At 46.0% G+C, this 17,811-nt stretch overlaps 1 long non-coding RNA gene across 1 annotated transcript in view; it reads right to left on the bottom strand.

Moving 5' to 3' along the window:
• Positions 1-17,118, bottom strand: part of LOC115086124 — a 61,694-nt gene extending 44,576 nt beyond the window's left edge. Inside the window, exons 1-2 of the long non-coding RNA XR_003855088.1 lie at positions 16,994-17,118; positions 1,872-2,008 (exon numbers count right to left, since the gene is read on the bottom strand). This is a non-coding gene — a long non-coding RNA (uncharacterized LOC115086124). The remainder of the gene's footprint in view (positions 1-1,871; positions 2,009-16,993) is intronic.
• Positions 17,119-17,811: the final 693 nt, after the last annotated feature.

Genomic DNA, 17,811 nt, shown 5'->3' with positions numbered 1-17,811 from the left:
GGAACACTCTACCCATGGGAATGACCTGACAGGCAAAGTTCAAACTTCTCAGTAAGGACTGAATTTGCTACAAGGTCATCTTTTTACAAAGAAGCGCCACCCAACCAGCTTCCTCATCTTCCCTACTTTGTCAAAAGGCAAGCAAGAAACCATTTCAACAGAATCCAATTCAATTTCAAAGAATTCTAGGTGAGTACAAGGACTTCCCCTCCACAATGGGTATGTCAGAAACTGAAGAAACCTCCCTAAAGCACTGCATGATTTCAGAACACACACCCGAACCATCTTGACTCACAAACAGTCATCTACATTACTGTTCAACCACCTATTGTACAAAGGTACTAAAATCTCAAAATAAATACATTGATATAGAGCAACCCATCAGCATACCCATCAAAATAATAGCACCCACCAAAGCAAAATCCCAATAAAGGAAAATTTCCAGATGAACTGGCAAAAATAGAAATGCAGATTCAATGTCCACTATGGTATCAAAGCCCCCGGCTACAACCCCGCACCAACTGAACCGCCGAATCAATGGAGGCACAACGTATGGAACAGAGTTCCTGAGGAATGAAATCATTCACTGAACATCCCTAAGGAAAGGACAAGTTAAGGATTAACCTGAATTTACTGGGCTCCTTTCTTAGGAACTACCTCCAAAGGGAATAAAACCATCCACTGAAATGAAGCTCCACAAAAGGCCCAGTAATTCTACCTAACCTAATTTCCACTTGCAATTTTGTCCATATCATATTAGCCATTTTACTCAAAGAAGAGCAATTCACACCTCCTCCAACCACCCCTGAATCAGAATAAGGAATTCTAAAACCACTATCAAATCCATTAAATAAAACAACTGCCACATCAATCTTCAGATAAACCTGAAGCCAAGGAAGCAAAGCAGCTGCCCTGATAGGAGTAGGAGCCTGCTCCCTGAACTCATTTTGTGGTTCTCCCAGATGAAGCCCCCACCCCCCTCTCCCAACATGCTTGGGACACACAGAGGCCGGATGATTGGCTCAACAACTTGAGTACAAATGGCAGAACTTGTACTGCCAGACTGAGCAGCCCCGCCTCACTTTTTGCCTCACCACCTGACATGATCCCTCCATGAAAGGGCCACCCACTTGACACACCAACAACCCCCCTGATGCTTACTGCAGACATACCTGAAGCCTTATTAGTCATCTGCATTAGCCATAAATCTACATCCTGCTTGCCCTAGGACATAAACTTATTTTCCTCCATTCTATTTTGAAAACGCTCATCATAGTTGAGCCAAGTTCAACCATCATAATCCTTATTGGCCACTAAAATCACATCCACGTAAGCCAATAAAGGCCATATTGCGATGTATCATCATGCCCAACTATGCTCACTAGCCAAAGGAAACACCAAATCCAATTCAAGATAGTGTGTGGAACCTTCTTCTGAGTCCGAGGGAAATGCTTTTTATCTCTCTTCTTAATCTCTTTTCCCCACCCCTGCTGATCCTCCAACAATTTAAATATATCAATATATTTGCGCCCCCGTATTTTATTCTCCATGGATCTTGGAACATCCTCCCAGAGTTCGGAAACAGCTACCAACACTGGAGCCCCCTTATTCTACTTCTTATCTGATGCCCCTAAACCCTCTGGAGACTTACCCCCTGACGCAGAATCTGCTGAAGATGAAGAAAAGCTAGAAGATGATGAATCAGATGAACTAGATCTATTCCACTTCTTCCTGTGTCCCCAGTCTTGGAAGCATCATTGGACTTATTAGCAGCAGCAATCGGCTCCCCAACACCTACCTCTCCCTCCACTGAACTCACCACAGAAGGAACAATGACAGGCTGAGTTATAATTCCTCCTATCCCGACTCACCCTGTTGCAGCATAGCTGGATCTGAACCTCCACCAACATGAATGTGAAGTGTTTGCCTTAGCCACTACCAGGTCATCTTGCCATCCTTCCTGACGCGAAGTACCAGGACCATCAGCTGTCCCCCAAGAGGCAAATCCCTGTGAAGGAAGAAAAATAGTCAAAGCGGCAGAGCCAACAGCACCAGCCAATCCACCTGCACTGCCAGTCAAGCAAGTTCCCACAGATGAATCCCCTCCCCCCGGGAAATACCCAGTCACCAAACGCCAATCCCCTTGCCCCACACCCGCAGGCTGAGCTGCACAAAGATCCATGTCCCCCCATACCCCATCCTGATGGCCAATATCCAGGAAAACCACCCCACTTACCCATACCAGGACATAAAAATCTATTTGGTTAAGCACTCATGCAAGGGGTCACAGGACCCTCAGCGCCCATAGGGAAATGCTCCCCAGAACATCCTCAGGCCCTGCGCATGCTTCCTTCCTGACCCAAATCACTCATCCCCAATCATGAGACAACCTCCCAAGGTAATAAGCAGAATCCCCATAATCCCTAACTGTCCCTTCATGGCCCTCACACCCAGCACCCACCATTTTAAAACCCCCAGTCTCCTAACCCAGACTGCCAGATCCCACCATTCTAGGAATGTCCGCCCACAGGAACAGAATGGCCTTGACCCCAAGCACACACACCCCTAACTCCAAAAACACTCCCAGAATGCACACAGTCCACTTACGCCGACAAATGAAGGCCCGCCCCCCCTTCCCAAACTGACAGCCACCGTACTCAGCTCCAGACCTCTGCCGTATGACACTCCACCATCTGCACGCACCTCAAGCACACCAAGAACCCTTCCTATGCCTAAACCACTCACCAAGGCAGCTCTGGCCAGGAAACACAGGCCCAGCTGATTAGCCATTGATCTGCTTCCTCCATGGACCGATCTCCCCTTTCCTCACATGCCTCACTAATACTGACGGTCACCACCTCTTCGGAATCCATCAAGCCAGGAGACATACACCATGAATAGCATCACACAATCCTGCCTGCACAGATTACCAAATTCCCAGTGATTCAGCTCAGCCAGGAACAGTTGGGCATGCCCCATGGCAGAGGAGGAGTCAAGACTTTAATTTCAGATAGCTATAGATTTGCAAATTTTTGCAATAATAAGATGAAGGATTTAAGGAAGGCAATTAGATCTGAGGATTCAACAATTGGGGAGGGTTGAAGGAATATTTAGACCCCTATGCGGGGAACAGTAGAGGTGAATTGAGAAACCGATGATTCGCAGATGAACAACTTTGTCTCAGTATTTGTAGAGGACTTCAAATTGGTGACCTCTGTTGAATTAGACAAGATCCTCTCTATTATCATGGCAACCAGCTGTTTTTTTAGATCCATGCCCTTTGTATCTTATGAAGGGCCTTCCTGAGAAGGTGCAAGACGTAGTCAGATACATTGTTAATAGCTCACTGCCTCAGGGACAACTTCCAAGACATTTGAACATTCCATAGTTATTCCCATTCTTCCCTCTCTGCAAGTTATAGTTTGGTTACCAATATTCTTTTTATGGCTAAAATAATGGCTACGACTATGAAATTGGAAGAGAACAACTGCTTTGATTTTTGCCAGGCTGGTTTTCAAGCAGGACACAGTATCAAAACAGTGCTGTTATCAATTCAAGAGGATATTCTATGCTGTATCAGTAAAGGGGAATTGGCTCTGTTGATTTTGCTGGATGTGATTGCATCATTAGGTTTGGATGACAATAACTTCGTTTTCAAAAGGGGTCTGCAACTTGCGATAGGGGAGCAGATTTAAAACTGGCTTTCCTTCATTCTTGCCAAGTGCAAGATATTAGTACATATAAAGGGTTCTTTATTTGATCCTCCTCGGCTGGAGTATGGAATGCCCCAAAGGCATCTTTATCACCTTTACTGTTCAATATATTCATGGGTAAAGTAATTTGGTTTACGCACAGAAATATATTCATGCAACCCTTAAGGAAGTTGGTATGTGGTATGTGGTCTAGAGTTGCAGGGATATATTTATGTGGATGATGTCCATATTGTTTGCATTTTGGGTAAAAATAGTCTAGGAATATTAATGCACCTTAAGAAGGCTGTGCAGGTAATCTCAGACTAGTTCTTAGAAAATAAGTTGGCTCTAAATGGGCAGAAAACAGATATTCTTCTGGCAGGGAATGGTGGCCTGTCTTCTGATGCAATTTCAGTTGACACAGAGTTTAACAAGGTGATGCCAGTGGAATCTGTCAAATTATTGGGAATGAAAATGGACTTGTCTATGTCATTAGAGAGTCAGCTCAGGTGGTATGTGCTCTGGTACTTCACCTTCAGCTATTATTAGACATGAGTTCATTTTGGGTGGTGGTTCAGGCATTGGTGCAGTCACTTTTGGATTATTGTAATGGCCTATTCTATGGCCTTCAGATAATGCAAAATGTAGCTGATAAATTAATCTTAGCTTATCTATTCATAGGTAGATATGTTGGGGTTGATATTCAGTAGTGGTGTGCATGTGTCTAGTTAAGTTAGCCAGATATAGCTATCCGGCTAACTTAACGGTGATATTCAGCAGCGTGGCCAAGCCGCTGAATATCCCCAGTTATCTTAAAGTTAGCTGGATAAGTAGGACAGTTCTATGGCACAACCAGAGTTAGTCGCATAACTTATGCAGCTAACACTGGCCTGCTTGGAAATAACTTCCACCTGCCCCTGGAACATCCCCGACTTATGTGGCTAAATTCCAGCCACATAAGTCATTATGCGGCTAGAATTTAGACATATATGGCTTTAAATATAGCCAGCTAGCCATTTAGAAAGATTACTTTTCAGTTATCCATCTAAATGGCTTTTGAATAGTGACCTCAGTGAATTAATTGACTATTATCTTGTGTCCTTTGTGTTTTTCCTGTTTGGGTGCTATTCCTTTAGCCTACTTCTGGTCTTCAGTGTCTATGGGAATGAAAGCGAGTGTGGTGTGATGGAAAAATGATTCCACGCACTGGAAGCAGTTTACAGATATGGAATAGGTAGAATATATAAAGAGCTTTCTAAATGGAATGGCTAAAGAGAAAGAAGGAATGTCTTAAAAGAGGAAGCTCTTTGGGATTGTAGTCTATATTAGAGTTAGGGCTCTGACCAGCAGGTACTGAGGATAATGTGCAGTTAGCTTATCAAGAAAGCAGAGGGCACTGCAAAGAAAGTGAAAGGGGAAAAGGATGTGATGTCACTATAGCCAGAAGATTGTTGGGTAATGTAGATCTAAGGGTTCAGGAGCCATAGAGGCAGGTGAGGCCAATTAAGGCATGGTGAAGCAAAACAAAACTTCTTTGGAAAATCTGGAAAAGGTCAGCTGATGAACAAGACATTGTCAGGTTGAGCCTGCAAAGGATAGGAGTCTGCTAGGGAAGCAGAGCAGCTAGAGAAGCAAGGTCTGGTGAGAGAGAGAGACCATAATAAGCTTAGGGGTAGATTTTAAAACCCCTGCGCGCGTAAATCCTCCCGGTCCGGGGCGACGGTTCCGAGTCCCCCGGCACTGCGGCCTGTGCCAGGGGATGCCGGGGCAGCGCGTGCAAGTTACGCCTGCTTCAAGCAAGCGTAACTTGCCCAACAAAGGTAGGGGGGGGGATTTAAGTAGGGCTGGGGGGTGGGGGGACGTGGAAGGAAAGTTCCCTCTGAGGCCGCTCCGATTTTGGAGCGGCCTCGGAGGAAACGGAGGTAGGCTGCGCGGCTCGGCGCGCGCAGGCTGCTGATTTTGCGCAGCCTTGCGCGCGCCGACCCCAGATTTTATAAGATACGCACAGCTACGCACGTATCTTATAAAATCTGGTGTACTTTTGTTCGCGCCGGTGGCGCGAACAAAAGTACGCACTCGCGTAATTTTTGAAGATCTACCTCTTAGAGCAACCACTCTGGAAGGCCGATACAGTACAGTGCACTCCAGCGGAGCACACTGTTAACCCGCATTCGGATGTGCGTTTTCGACGTGCTAGCTTTACCCCTTATTCTGTAAGGGGTAATAGCACGCCGAAAACGTGTTTTCGACACGCTAGCTTTACCCCATATTCAGTAAGGAGTAATAGTGTGCTGAAAACGCGCATCCAACCCCCCCCCCCCCCCCGAAACTAATAGCGCCTGCAACATGCAAATGCATGTTGATGGTATGCCCGCGCGATTCAGAAAGTAAAATGTGCAACCAAGCCGCACATTTTACTTTCAGAAGTAAAAGTTCAACCAAGCCGCACATTTTACTTTCAAAAGTAAAAGTTACAAAATAGTTAAAAATTAAAAAAAAAAAAAAAAATTAAAAAGGGCCGTGGATCGCGGGTTGAAAACCGGACGCTCAATTTTGCCAGCATCCGGTTTCCAAACCCGTGGCTGTCAGCGGGTTTGAGAACCGATGCCGGCAAAATTGAGCGTCATCTGTCAAACTCGCTGACAGCCGCCGCTCCTGTCCAAAAAGAGGCGCTAGGGCGCGCTAGTGTCCCTAGCGCCTCTTTGTACTGTGGGCCCTAATTTAAATAAATTAATTTACTGAATCGCACGCACAGGAGAGCGGGCGCTCACTCGCTCTCCCGCGATTTTTACTGTATCAGACCATAAGTGAGCATAGTCCTACAAGAAACCTGAGAATCTAACTTAGAAAGAAGCTGTTGCATCCATCAGGCTCAGACGACTTCGCCCGACATGCCTCACCTTTCTCTCAGCTTTCTCCACCAGCCTCGGGAGTATGGCATCTGTGGCATCTCCCTGCTGCACCCTCCGGCTTCCCTGGAGCGGTTCTGGTGCGGCGTTCGGCCATCTTGACCCGAGGCCTCCTAGGGTGCACGCGCTTGTGCATCCCTACCTTTGTTACAGTGTTGGCGCGAACCTAGGGGGCGTCCCCCTCGAGTGACGTCACTGCTTCCGCATATTTAAGGTTGCCCATTTGCTGACTCTCGCTGAGTTAGCATGGATCGGTATGCCCCGGTCTGCAGCTACTCTGCCGCTTCTATCCACTGGAAGCTATCTTCACCCTTCGTAGTCCTCTAACCTGGGTACCCACTCCTCGGGGGCCCTCTGCTTATTTACAGGTGCCTATCCTCTTACAGGTACTCGCTCCTCGAGGGCCTGTGTGTCCATCCTGGTGCCTGCTTCATTCTTCAACCTGCTGGAAATCCAACTATCAGCTACAGAGAGTGAGTACAACTTCTACCAGTCTGTCTCTCATCAGTTCCTCGCTACCTATCTGCATCAGGCCCTACACCACCAATGTGGAACGGGTCTCCTCTGCCAAGGACCACAGACTGCTAACACTTATCCTCTCTACTGCTCATTGGGATTCTCTCTACTCAGCTACGGGAGTGTGTTTAACATCTGCCAGTCTGTCTCTCCTACAGTGCCTTATTGGACATCTGCATCAGGGCCTTACACCACCATTTTGGGACTAGTCTCCCTCGCCAAGGATTACAGACTGCTACCAGCTAACCTGCTCTCTGCTGCCACCTCTGGTGGTCATCCTAGCTGTACAATAAAAGAAACTATCTCTGTGTTTGTGCTATTGAGTCTAGCCCAGTGCATCAGTCTCCCTAGGGGGCTCCTCCCCTTAGGAGATAACATCACTGTTGCCTCTGAGAATCCACCAAACACCTCGATATCATAACAGATTGCTAACTCCATGGATTCGGCTCAGCTCACCGCGTTACAGGCCATTCCAGGCCTGGTTCAGCGAGTCACTGAACAACAGAGCATGCTGGAAAGCCTGACTGTGGCCTTTAATCTACTGCACTCACAGATGAACACTTCTACTACTTCAGGTAAAGAAGAAAAACCATCAGATGTGACAGTAAAAACTGTTGTACCCCTTTCCGCTCCTATTCACTTCTCTGGAGAGGCCTGGAGATGCAGGGGATTTCTCAATCAATACTGTATGCATTTTGCACTCCAGACTAATAATTTTCCCACAGCCTACGCCAAGATGACATACATTCTGCCTTTTCTGGATGGAAGAGCACTGACTTGGGCTTCTCCGCTGTGGGAGCGTGATGACCCTATTTTGAAGGACCTTACTGGATTTTTGGAACTGTTCAAATCCATATTCGACGATCCTGCCAGGTACACTGTTACAGAATCTGCATTGGTCCATTTACAGCAAGGTAATAAGCCTTTGCCTGACTTCGCCATTGAGTTTAAGACGTTGGCTTCAGAGTTGAACTGGGACTCGAGATGCCTGAAGACCCTTTTCTTGGAAGGCCTGAACTCCCAATTGAAAGATGAATTGGCAGCTCGAGAAATGCCTGAGACCTTAGAGGACCTGATGAATTTAGCCGCAAGAATTGATCAGCGACTTCAGGACAAGGTTCAAGAGGTTAAACGTTCCAAGAGGCCTAGCCAGGGAGAGATCCGAATCAAGACTCTACCGAAGCCTATTCCATCTAAAGTGGTGTCAGGTGAAGAGGAACCTATGCAACTAGGTCTTAGTCACCTGACTTCGAAGGAGAGAAGAACGCGGAGAAGATTAGGCCTCTGCATGTATTGTGGCCAAGCCGGCCATGCAGTACAAACGTACCCTATCAGTCTGGGAAACGGGCAGACCTAAGTCCTGTGGGAGGACTCTTCTTAGGTCTAACGACTCCTTCTCCTCCACTCTCTCTACCAGACTCCTTGATTAATGGACCACTTGAATTTCAGACTCTTGCCCTAGTAGACTCTGGGGCAGGAGGGAATTTTATCTTGAGATGTCTAGTGGAACACCTTCGTATCCCCACTATGACTATGAAGCTGTCGCTTCTGTTATCCTCTATTAACTGGGAGCCCTTACCAGGTGAAGTAACTCTACAAATGGAACCAGTCAGTTTAAGGACTGGAGCTCTTCATACGGAATCCATTTCTTTCTTCGTGCTCGAGAAAGCTATGCATCCCTTAGTCCTTGGGTTACCATGGCTGCAAGAGCACATGCCTCAATTCAACTGGGCTACACTGGAGCTTTCACGCTGGGGCCCAGATTGCCTTGGAAAGTGTTTGAAGGAAGCCTCACCACTGCCTTGTGTGCCTACAATTCCGTTGATGCCTGGGTTACCACCTCAATACGCGTCTTTTCAAGCCGTGTTTTCTAAGGAAGCTGCTGACATACTTCCTCCACATCGATCTTATGACTGTGTGATTAACTTGAAACCAAATACTGAACCACCTAAGGTAAGAGTATACCCCCTTTCAGTGGTGGAAAATAAAACAATGTCAGAATACATTCAAGAGAACCTACAAAAAGGTTTCATTAGGCCATCCAAGTCCCCTGCGGGAGCAGTATTTTTCTTTGTAGGAAAGAAGGACGGAACCCTACGCCCATGCATTGATTATCATGTCTAAATAAGATCACGGTCAAAGACCGCTACCCTTTACCACTCATATCCGAGCTGTTTGACCGCTTACAAGGGGCTAAGATTTTCTCCAAGCTGGATCTTAAAGGAGCGTATAACCTTGTCCGCATTCGTTTGGGAGACGAATGGAAGACAGCTTTCAACACCAGGGACGGACACTTTGAGTATTTGGTGATGCCCTTTGGCTTATGCAACGCCCTAGCTGTCTTCCAGAACATGATGAACGACATCCTTTGCGACCTACTCTACCAATGTGTCGTCGTCTATCTGGATGATATCCTGATCTTTTCTCAGGATCTGAATACCCACATCATGGATGTCAAGAGAGTGTTACAAAGACTGCAGGAGAACCGCCTGTATGCTAAACTGTCCAAATGTGAATTCCACAAGGAGTCTGTACCATTCCTAGGGTACATCGTGTCTAACAAGGGGTTTCAAATGGACCCACAAAAGCTGGAGAGCATTCAGAAATGGTCCCAACCTACTGGTCTAAAAGCTCTCAGAAGGTTCCTGGGATTTACAAATTACTATAGGACCTTCATTAAAGACTACTCTTCACTAACTGGCCTTTAACAGTTCTGACAAAGAAAGGTGCAAATGTTGCCAACTGGTCTACTGAGGCCTTGACCGCTTTTCAAAAGCTGAAGGACACTTTTTCCAGCAAGCCATGTCTCCATCACCCGGATCCTACACACCTCTTTATTGTCGAGGTGGATGCCTCTGATGTTGGAGTGGGAGCTGTATTAAGTCAAACCGGTGACTCTAAGATCCTGCGGCCATGTTCCTTTTTCTCCAGATGATTCACACCGGCTAAAAGGAACTATGGAATCGGTGATAAAGAATTGTTGGCGATAAAGATGGAGTTCGAAGAGTGGAGACCCTGGCTCGAGGGTGCTCAACACCAGATTACGGTTTTTATTGACCATAAAAACCTAGAATACCTTTGTCACGCCCAACGCCTCAACCACAGACAGGCCAGGTGGTCCCTGTTTTTCAACAGGTTCAATTTCATCTTAAAGTACATTCCTGGAGACAAGACTGTCAGAGCAGATGTCCTTTCATGCTCATTCCTTTCTGAATATGTGCCTGATTCTCCTCAACAAATCATTGATTCTGAGAGAGTCATTCTATCAGCCATTCTATCCTGAGAAAAGATCAAGATACCATCCAGATAGTGCCTGCGGGCAAGACGATAGTGCCTGCCAATCTCCAGAAGAAAGTCCTAGCATGGGTTCATGATTCCAAACTGGCTGGACATCCCGGTCAAAGGTGAACTCTAGCAAAGCTGCAAAAATTCTACTGGTGGCCATCTGTGAGAGAAGACGCCTTCAATTATGTTGCAGCCTGTACCAACTGTGCTAAGCAAAAGTCTCCACCTGGTCGTCCATGGGGCCAACTACAACCTCTGCCCATACCAGATGAGCCCTGGACTCACATCGCCACGGATTTCGTGGTGGACTTACCTCTATCCAGGGGCAACAACACTATCTGGGTAACAGTGGACAGATTCTCAAAAATGGCTCACTTTGTGGCACTTCCTGGCTTACCTTCTGCCAGTGAACTTGCAAAGCTCTTCATCAGCCACATATTCCGGTTGCACGGAATACCCACGCACATAGTCTCAGACAGAGGTGTACAGTTCACAGCCAGATTCTGGAAGGTTCTTTGCAAGAAGTTCGATATCACTCTCGTATCACCCGCAATCCAACGGACAAACTGAGCGGATGAACCGCACCCTCAAACAGTTCCTCAGAGCCTATGTCTCATCATTCCAGAATGATTGGGCTGAACCTCTACCATGGGCAGAGTTTTCCATCAACTCTCATCCAGCAACATCTACTGGATCGTCACCATTAAAGTGGTATATGGATGACTACCTTCTCCACCTTTGTCACTTCCGCTATCTGTAAAGTCCCGGCAGCTCAAGCCACTGCCGATGAAATTCACACTCTTTGGAAGAAGACAAAGGAGATGCTCATCAAAGCTGGAATCCGAGCAAAACGAGACTATGACATGCATCACGGCAAGGCTCCTGAATGTAAGCCTGGCGATAAGGTCTGGTTATCTACCAAGCATCTCAGATTGAAGTTGTCTTCTGCTCACCACTCCATGCTATGTCAGACCATTCTCTATCCTCCGACATCTGGGCAACCTCTCCTACAGTCTCAAACTTCCACCAGCAATGAAGATCCTTAACACATTTCACGTCTCATTGCTAAAACCACTCATACTCAACAAATTCAGCACCAAGACACCAGAGCCTCCTTCTGTAGATACAGAAGAAGATCTTGAGTACAAAGTCAATGCGATTTTGGATGTTCGTAAAAGAGGCAGAGTATGGAAATACCTCCTGTCATGGGAGGGCTTTGGACCAGAAAATAACTCATGGGAACCTATGTCTAACATTTTGGACAAAGAGTTGCTGAACCAGTATCATCATGCACATCCTCGGAAGCCAAGACCAGGTAGGGGGTCTGGAGGAGGCCCTTTGAAGGGGGGTACTTTTGCATCCATCAGACTCAGACGACTTCGCCCGACATGCCTCACCTTTCTTTCAGCTTTCTCCACCAGCCTCGGGAGTATGGCGTCCGTGGCGTCTCCCTGCTGCACCCTCCGGCTTCCCCAGAGCGGCTCTGGTGCGGTGTTCGGCCATCTTGACCCGAGACCTCCTAGGGCGCGCACGCGTGTGCGTCCCTACCTTTGTTGCAGTGTTGGCGCGAACCTTGGGGCCGTCCCCCTTGAGTGACATCACTGCTTACGCATATTTAAGGTTGCACATTTGCTGACTCTCGCTGAGTTAGCATGGATCGGTATGCCCCGGTCTGCAGCTACTCTGCCGCTTCTATCCACTGGAAGCTATCTTCACCCTTCGTAGTCCTCTAACCTGGGTACCCACTCCTCGGGGCCCTCTGCTTATTTACAGGTGCCTATCCTCTTACAGGTACTCGCTCCTCGAGGGCCTGTGTGTCTATCCTGGTGCTTGCTTCATTCTTCAACCTGCTGAAAATCCATCTATCAGCTACAGAGAGTGAGTACAACTTCTATCAATGTGTCTCTCATCAGTTCCTCGCTACCTCTCTGCATCAGGCCCTACACCACCATTGTGGAACGAGTCTCCTCTGCCGAGGACCACGGACTACTAACACTTATTCTCTCTACTGCTCATTGGGATTCTCTCTACTCAGCTACAGGAGTGTGTTTAACATCTGCCAGTCTGTCTCTCTTACAGTGCCTTATTGGACATCTGCATCGGGGCCTTACACCACCATTGTGGAACGGGTCTCCCTCGCCAAGGATTACAGACTGCTACCAGCTAACCTGCTTTCTACTGCCACCTCTGGTGGTCATCCTAGTTGTACAATAAAAGAAACTCTCTCTGTGTTTGTGCTATTGAGTCTAACCCGGTGCATCAGTCTCCCTACGGGGCTCTTCCCCGTAGGAGATAACATCACTGTTGCCCCTGAAAATCCACCAAACACCTCAATATCATAACAGCTTCATGTTGTGTCCCTTAGTCCTAATACTATTGGAAAAGATAAGTAACCATTCCCTATTTACCTGTTCCACCCAACTCATGATTTTATAGACTCTATTATATCTCTTCTCAGACACCTCCAGGCTGAAGAGCCCTAACTTGTTTAGTCTTTCCTTATAGAGGAGCTGTTCCACTCATTTTATCATTTTGATCACCCTTCTATGTAACATTTCTAGTTCTCCTGTATCTTTTTTGAGATGGGGTGACCAGAACTGCACATAATACTCAAGGTGCGATCACTAGGGATGTGAATCGGGCTTCGGACGATTGAAAATATCGTTGATATTTTCAAAATCGTCAGAAATCGGGGGCTCCCCCGAAACAATAGGAAAACCCCACGATATTGATCGTGGGGGTTCTCTTATCATTTTGGGGGAGGGCGGGAAAAACGGTTCCGATTCACATCTCTAGCGATCACATCATGGATTGGTACAGCAACATTATGATATCTTTGGCTTTATTTTCCATTCTTTTCCTTTTAATACCTATTTGTTTTTTTGACTACCACTGCACACTGAGCTGAGGATCCAAGCACTTCTGTTCTCTTTTGCCTTTGGTACATATAACTAATGTACAGTGTGTTCAAGAAGATGCTTAACCATTTGACCATCTGTATTGTTTTTCATCTGTGCATGTGCAGAAAGTTACACACCTAACATTCAATGCACATGCCTAACTTTGAGAGTTACAGATGCACTTATAAAAGTTATGCAAATAAGTTGAAAAAAGACATGGATACACATAAACATATTTCGGAAGTTGGCGCTCAGGGTAAAGAACACCTTGCAAATTGTGTGACACTTTTCCAATCTTCTTCTTCAAAGTTTCTGTTTCCACAAGGAACATTTTGAAGCCAATGAAGACAGTATCCGAGCAATAAAGAAAGCTACCACAAGTAATGTTTTCTGAAATTGGGTAAAATTGTGCATACAGTTTTGCATGACATAATATTTGTTCAATGTTTTGTTACCTTTTGAACAAAAACAGGAATGTGCTAAATTACACACAGAGTTCAGTTCAATGTTCATGTCAGATAGTTGTACCATACATTTGTTATAAATTATTTGGTCTAATTTCAATTTCTATTTTCACAGGAAACAGCAGGGGATTGGCCACAGTTTGCTGTATAAAAAAATTCATGTAAGTGGATAAATTTTAAAAGGAATGATGCTGACACCATTGCCTGTTTACCAGTTCCTCTCCAGTTTGCCTAGTGAAGAGATAGGTCTTCCAAACTCCCCCTAGTTTAATAGCCTTCACTCCCCCCACTTGGCCCCGACCCTTTAAACCCCTTTGAAATGGCTCGTTATTTTTATTTTTTGACTTACACACCATCCATAGCAGAAGTAAAGTTACATGGCAGGAGAACTTGGTGTGCATCGCATTGCATAAGTATTTACATGCAAATTTTTGGTTAAAGTCCAAAAACGCCCATGCACTCTCCATGCTCCGCCCAGACCATGCCCACTCCCCACCCCTTTTTGAGAACTTCCGAGATTTGCACGCAGTAGCATTTACGTGCATATCCAGACGGCTTTCAAAATCTGCTTAGTGAGCGCAAGCCCGACATATTCATGGATCCCCTAATTAATGCGCATGTCATGCTTTTATTTATTTATTTGCTTGTTTTATTTAAAAGTATTTATATACCGCTTTTAAAATAGATTGTGTCAAAACGGTTTACAAAATATAAAAACAAACTAATTAAAATTAGATTTAAAAATACATAAAATTGATATATAGCTAGATAGATTATTAGCCTTAAACAAAAATCTTATTAAAAGAAAGATGCTGTGCCCTAGGTCTGTTTAAGAAAATAAATAGAGGGGAAGGGGAAGAGCAAGAAGGGGGGAGGAAAACAAGGTAGGGTGTAGGAAGAATTCTCTAGTAAGAGAGGGGGGGAGAGAAGGGGGGAGTGAAATCTGTTTGTATGATAATGGATCATCTAAAAGAAGTTTCATAAAGGTAGAGAGGGGGGGGTGGTGGAGGATTGAATAATGGAGGTAGAATGATTTGATGAAATATTAAATGCAAGTTGAAAGAGATATGTTTTTAGAGATTTTTTGAAGTGAAGAGGATTTGATATTAAGCGAAGAGGATTAGGTAAAGAATTCCAGAGGGAGGGTCCTGCTACGGAGAATGCTCTCTTTCTGGTAATATCTAATCTAGCCTGTCGAGGTGATGGAATGTCTAGTAAGTTTGATGAAGATAGGGACCTCCGAGGAGCGGAGGCCCAGGATGAGGCAAGGCCCTCGAGGAGCGGGTACCAAGGGCATCCTTAGCTGGAACAAGCTGACCCCGAAGGGTAAAACAGGAATGTAGCAAGGCCCCCGAGGAGCAGGTACCTGGGTAGTCCGAAGTAGTGTACAGAGCAAAGGCGTCTGTAACCTGAGCGAATCAGCAGGAACGAATCCTTGCTAACTTGTAGCTGGAATGGAATTTGGAGTTTAAATACTTGGAAGTAGTGATGTCATGCGGAGGGGACGCCCCCAAGGTTCCCACCATGACGTACGTAAAAGGAGGGCCAACACGCGTGTGCATGCCCTAGGTGATCCCAGAAGGAAAATGGCGAACGCAATCACCCTTGCTGGTTCGGGGATGTCGGAGCGATCCCCGAATCGGCGTGTGGAAGCGGAGGCAGTCATCTTGCCAACTGGAATGGAGAAAGGCAGAAAAGAAGTGAGACAGAGAGGCCGCAGCCATCTGTGGCTGACGGACTCAACACCACCGACCCACCGACTGGCTGGCCCACAGCCTCCCTGGGTGTGCCACTACATGCAATTGCATGCTTTGCACACCCGGTCACACCGGGCCTGGATCTACTTCAAAAAGGATTATGGGTAGCAAAACTTTGCATGAGAAATGTCAGTCATCTATTATGGAATATGTATTCTCTTATCAAATGATATTACTAGGAGCTTGGTACCTTGTTTTGGTACCTTGTTATGCTCCCACAGTTTGAGCTATTGAAGCTTGTGTGTGTGTGTGTGAGGGGGATGCCCCTCTCTCCCCCATCCCATCACATGTCAGGAAATATCGAAAAGTTACATGCATAATTCTTTGCGCATGCACAGTTGAAAAAATGGCACAGACTGACAAATGGCCAGGCAGATTCTACAGTGTACAAAGAATACCTAAAACCAGTCAAAGGGGTTTACAAGAGAGGTGAGAGAGAATGAGGGAGCAGCATGGTGGGGGCAGGGAGGACAGAAGAGACATGAGGTTGCACCACACCAACTTCACTTTCTTTGCAAAATCCATTGATTAAAATATAAAAGTAGATTTTCAAACTGGTCTAACCAAATAACTCCCAAAGGACCTGATTCAATAAGGCTTTGCTCCCATTCAAGGTCTATGGGAAAGACCTTGATGAATTACTCCCAAATTTAGCCAATTAGACCCAAGCTTTTAAAATATTCTCTAGATAGCTATGTAACAAGTCGAGTATGGAGGGAGACATAAAGTTATATGTAAGTTCTTTGGGGCAGGGACCCTGGCTAGCTTTAACTTCTCCTCCCATCTGAAGGTGTAGGACCTTTGGACTAAGGGTGGAAAGGGGTCCTCTCTGGTCCCAGTACGGGATGACTGGTAAGCTGTGATGGAGCCTCCCTCATTCTGTAGAGAGCTCTGCGTTCTGAGCCCTACAAACGATACTCGGATCACGTAGGCAGTGTCCAAATTAATGCTTTACTGATGAAGTTTTGTTGAACGGCACAATTAAATATGGTAAATCACAAACCACAATCTCTGCAGTTTCTCCTTTAAAATACAGATCTTTTCTCCTCTGTCTGTGCATTAGTCTTTATTAGGCCAGGAATCCATCCACACTTCTGGATTAGATTGTGCAGTGGTCCCTCCGGGCCAGGCCCCCTTTGATGTTCGAGACCCTCCCCCCCCCCGATGGAACAAAAATCTATCTTGGCACAGAGTTAATGTCTCTATCCCTCAGGGCCCTTTGTGGACCCCAGATGGTTGTTCTCCCTTGAATGTAGATCTTTTACTCACAGTTAGTAGATGAATCTTCTGCTGGGATCCCTGGTGGTAGGAATCCTTGCGGACTGCAGTTCTTGCCAGTCCCCTTGTAGGGCAGGAAGAGGGGCAGAAAACACTTCCTCCCAGATGTTGGAAAACAAATCTTCTTCCCCAACTTAAATAACTGCAAGAATTTACTGCAGAGGGTCACCACCTTTGTTGGGAGGATCTTACCTAAACACTGGGTGTCTTCAGCACAGGGTTCCCCATTCCATGGGCTTCGGAAAGGCACAGGCCTTCAACAGGCTCCAGGTAGGCCCAAAATCCAACTTAGGAAATTACAACCTCTCACACTCGCTCTCAACTTAGACTGTCCCCAGAGCCTATTGCAGAGCTCTGCTATAAAAGCCTTTCCACAGGCTCTGCCAGTGGGAGGGCTGTCCATGAATGGGTACTCCCCTGATTATTTCCCTAACTGCACTAGGCTGTTGCAAGACCTATTAATAACCTCAAAAATGATCTGGGTTACAGCTATATTTAGCTATTTAAAATGTGGATAGTCCTGGAGGTGTAACGGGGATCTGCATTCACAAATAAGCGTGGGAGTAGCTTGCTTGTTACGGCGGTTACTACCCCAAATCAAATTAGCCTGATACTTCACTTTCAATGCATATCCAAGCAGCTCTTTGCTTCAATGGCAAGGGAGAATGAAGAAAAGAGGATTTATATTCAAGCAACCAACAAGGACTAAATTGTACAGGCTGGAAAATAAGTGTGGGAGTAGCTTGCTTGTTACGGCGGTTACTACCCTGAACCAATCAAGCCTGATACTTCACTTTGAATACATATACAGTGCAGCTCACTGCTTCAACGGCAGGGGGAATGAAGAAAAGATGATTTATATTCAGACAACAACCAACAAGGACTAAATTGCACAGGCTGGGCAAACAAATAAGCGTGGGAGTAGTTTGCTTATTGTGGCGATTACTACCCCTAACCAATTAGGCTTGATACTTCACATTGATGCAGCTCCAGCACTGCTCTCTACATCA

This window comes from Rhinatrema bivittatum, chromosome 2 (assembly GCF_901001135.1).
Source record: "Rhinatrema bivittatum chromosome 2, aRhiBiv1.1, whole genome shotgun sequence".
Taxonomy (NCBI): Eukaryota; Metazoa; Chordata; class Amphibia; order Gymnophiona; family Rhinatrematidae; genus Rhinatrema; species Rhinatrema bivittatum.
This window is presented reverse-complemented; position numbering and strand designations above follow the sequence as displayed.